Source organism: Adiantum capillus-veneris, chromosome 18 (genome assembly GCF_014529385.1).
Source record: "Adiantum capillus-veneris isolate H3 chromosome 18, ASM1452938v2, whole genome shotgun sequence".
Lineage (NCBI taxonomy): Eukaryota > Viridiplantae > Streptophyta > Polypodiopsida > Polypodiales > Pteridaceae > Adiantum > Adiantum capillus-veneris.
In genome coordinates, this window is record NC_140948.1 from 35,487,634 (window position 1) to 35,491,938 (window position 4,305).

At 42.5% G+C, this 4,305-nt stretch overlaps 1 pseudogene; it reads right to left on the minus strand.

Annotated features, from left to right (window-relative positions):
- Window positions 1-2,096: 2,096 nt before the first annotated feature.
- Window positions 2,097-3,984, minus strand: LOC147435484 (uncharacterized; annotated as a pseudogene).
- Between the last annotated feature and the right edge of the window lie 321 nt (window positions 3,985-4,305).

Consider the following 4,305-nt stretch of genomic DNA (forward strand, 5'->3'; position numbering starts at 1 on the left):
TTGCTAGTGGCAGCATCTGAACATAAAAACAATAATGAGATAAACAACAATGATGGACAAGACAAAAAAAAATTATTTTGGCTTTCTTAATTCATAGGAAATGGAGAATTGTTACAAAGCCAAAAACGGCGACAGGATTTATGAAAATAGCCCAAAATGGGGATAGGCTACAAAGCAAAAATATCGAGACTATGTTTGGAGTCTTTTTCTGACTCTGGTTGTTGTAGCACCTTTTCTTCTAGATTTCATGTTACTATGTTCTTTAGTCTCTATGGCTAATTGGTCCTTTGATGTCTTTGTTTGCCCTTCTGCATCCTCTGTAGGATTTTTGGCAAGCTCCCTCTGCAAGAGAGAAGAAACAATCAACAAGAATGAACCTTAAACAATATTATCTACCTTTAGGAAAAAACAAAACCAAAAATAACACCTATCCTCTTTCTCTTTCTTTCCCTTTGCATCATTTGTATGGTCTGCAGGATGGAGGGATTGGTGTCTCTGGCTGACACTTCATTGTCCTTCATTGATGAAGGAGCATTTTCTGCTTGATCTCAATTCTCAGGACTATAATTCTCTAACACACCTTCCTTCTCAACTGTAGTCTCTGGCTCAGCCTCTGCAGTCATGAAAAGTATTAAGGAATTAAGAACTTGCTGTTTCAAGTTACATGTAGCTACAGCATGACAGTGGAAGCTACAAGGAAAGCACTGATAGCTACCAGCACTATCTTGGTAGCTACCAATGCCATCCTGGTAGCTGGCTGACTGAGAGCTACCAAGATGACATAGGGGCCACCAATGCTATCTTAGTAGTAAGAAATCTAACAGTGGTGGTTAATAGAATAAAAGCCTGGCAACAACCTTTATCTAAAACATCTTCCTTCTCAGCATGTACCAACACCCTGATTTCTGTTCTTCATAATAAGAAATCAAGAAAAAGTTTTCAAGTTACATGCAGGGACAACATGACAATAGAAGCTACCAGGCAAGCACTAATAAGCTACAAGTACTACCAAATGCTATCCTAGTAGCTACCTTGCCCCCTGCCATCATGGTAGCTACAGATGCTATCATGGTAGCTACCAATGTTATCCTGGTAGCTACCTTGTCACTTGCAGGGCTTCCTTGGCAGAATGGCATCGACCAATGCAATCTTGGTAGGTATCCACCTTGTCACTTGCAAGACTTCCTTGGCAGAATGGAAGCTCATGGCAGAATGGCAGCTACCAATGCAATCTTGATAGACACCTTGTCAATTGCAGGACTTCCTTGGCAGAATGGCAGCTCATGGCAGAATGGTAGCTACCACTATTGTATTGGTAGCTACCAGGGTTGACAGTGAGAACTTCCTTGTCACCAGCAGGAGTTCCATGGTAAAACAGTAGAATGGAAGAATGGTAGCTACCTTGCCACCAGCAAGACTTTCATGGGAGAATAGTAGCTCATGGAAGAATGGTAGCCATAGCCATACTGGTAGCTAGTTGTACCAGGATTAGCATGACATCTGCCACTATGAGAGTGGTAGCTACCAGTATTGTACTAGTAGCTACCAGTCTTGTATTAGTAGCTACAATTAGTAGGGTTCCCTTGATAACAGAAACACAAAAAAATAGATAAATTTAAGCTCAATGCTACAAAATGCAGCACGGTGTATACCATGGTCCATGCTTAAGGGCATTGATGAGGGTTCAGTGTCTGATTGCACTCCTTGGAAATTGGCATTCATACCTATTGAGGATCACCAAAGACCACATGGTATGCAAAATTGGTTGCATGCATCCCATCTCCATGCATATTTCTTTGCTTGCAACAAGATGGCCAAAACAGTACATGTGAAAGGCATGATTGCAGGGCAGCAAAAACATGCCAAGTGCATCGTCGTCGTACATCGTCAACCCACAAGCACTCCAAACTTTGTCCAAAGGCAAGGTGCCCATATCCACAGGTGGAACTTTTGGCGGAGGTGCAGACAACAAAACTGTACTTCTTTTGACCTGCATGGTCTTCACAAAATCCATCCGCGCATGTGCACACTCCACTTCCTATGTAAAATATCTCTCCTTTAGAGCACTATCCATAGCATCAAGTGGTGCCTTTTCCTCAACTACCACTTGCAATGTTTGGAGTGTTAGCGACAACCTGCCGATAGTATTTTTAAGCTGCTCCACCTTCATTGCATCCATAGCATCGACGCTACCTTCTGCCTTTAGTAATGCAGCCTCTGCATCTTTCAACTGGCCTCTGAGCTTTTCCACTAGGAGGTTGGCACCTTCATTTCGGTGCACATCAGCTTGAAGCAATTCCAGCTTCTTAAAAGCTTCATTATACTCTGACAATGTAAAAGAACAACCATGTTGTAAACAGTATCTAACTCTGTAAGAGACGGTGTGTTAAGGCGGTTACGCCGCTAGCGGAAGCTAAATAGCGAGAACTCAACCAACAACAGAATTTGTCAGACGAGGACGGAGCTTGACCCGCAGGCGCATGGAAACAACTAGGTGGGTGTCAAATCACCTACTCGACCTTCTAACGACAATCACTACTAAGGAAATCAAATCTAAGTTCTAAAATACGCAAGTGACTGAAATCCGTACTACGAACGAATGCTATACGAAACAGGATCTAGGATCATTGAATCGATCTCAAACTCAAGGGGAGGTCTATTCACTAAGTAAGAACAACACCCTAAAGACTTGAACTACAAAATCAACCTATAACCACTCCGTGCAGTAAACGCGTATGAAGACAGGCCGAAAAATACAGGTGATCGAAACTTGACCCCGATGGTATCAATGTGTAGCTCTACTCGTTGTGGTTCTATAGATATGCTGCACGCTCCATTCCGACAAAATCAAAGACTTGAACTACAAAATCAACCTATAACCACTCCGTGCGGTAAACGCGTATGAAGACAGGCCGAAAAATACAGGTGATCGAAACTTGACCCCGATGGTATCAATGTGTAGCTCTACTCGTTGTGGTTCTATAGATATGCTGCACGCTCCATTCCGACACACGAGTTGGAAGAAAACTCACACCGAAGCTCGTAGGAACTTACCACACATAGAAGCCGATAGCGCGCACTCTTGGTATCTGTGCATAGCTCTCGCCGTTGCTAACACAATGGCGGTGTTGCTTCTCCAATGGAAGCTCCGTAGCTCGCGTAGCAAGTAGATAAGACTCTCTCTCTCTCACTCTCTCTCAGACACAGTCACGGCGCTCAAAAACTCACCTTGATTAATAATCTGAAATCTGTTTTAGGTTACAAAACTTTGGCTTATATACCTCAGCCTTGGAGGTGAGAACATCTCTAACTAATTACATCAGCAAGTGAAATTACTTCGGAATTACAAGCTGGAAACTCAATTGAGTCCCGTTACTTAATGAATGGCTCCAATCAAAATCAATGTCGGAGAGACATTTATTACAATCAATGGTTACAAAATGATGAGTGTGAGCAAAAATGTGGGTGTGATCCTCTGCTGGCTCAACACGGTGGACCAAATAAATTCTTTTTCTGCACATCATCCATTGTATCGATCGGAGTTTCCTGGGGTGTCTCCAAATGATCTGGATTCCTTGTCATTCGCCACGAACTCTTAGGGGTAGAGGAGGAATGGAAAGCTGCCCATCGTTGCTTCTTTGCATGTAATTTGCCTGGATCCATATTTGTGACAATACTTTCTGAAAACAAGGCCCAGTCAACCTGTCCCTACAACTTCTCATATAGAAAGCCTCTAGCAAATCCTTTAGTCACCTCCATACCATAATTTCCAGGAGGTTCTTGATACACGGATGTGAACAATACATTAAACCTGTTCCAAAGCTCTGGCTTCACATCTCTACATTTTACTTTGATGCTCCTCTTCGGCACCTCCTTAAAGCACTTCAACCAATCTTTGTTGGTGAAATCTACCTCAGTCAGCAGTCGAGCATCCACTCCAAAGTTGGGGAGGTCGTATACTTCATGTGCTTGAGGCTTTGTCATGCAAAAACTGTCTTCCTTTCAAATGGCACAATGGAGTGCACCAACGGCCTTTGCCCTGTAAAATACAGGGAAAAACATAAGACCATAGTTGTTTCCATACGACAAATTCATACGGGTTTGGAAGTATGATTGGAGCATGGTTCAACACTTAAGCTTGAAACATACACGGCCATAAATTTACTTAAAACTTAGATAACTTATGCAGTGTGAGCATTTATAATATCACAATTTTACAGGAGTTTTCACATTAAACATCAATTGTTGCATTGAGTAGGAGCAGAAGCAGGCTGGGCATGTGCATGAATAGGTGGTACAACTACC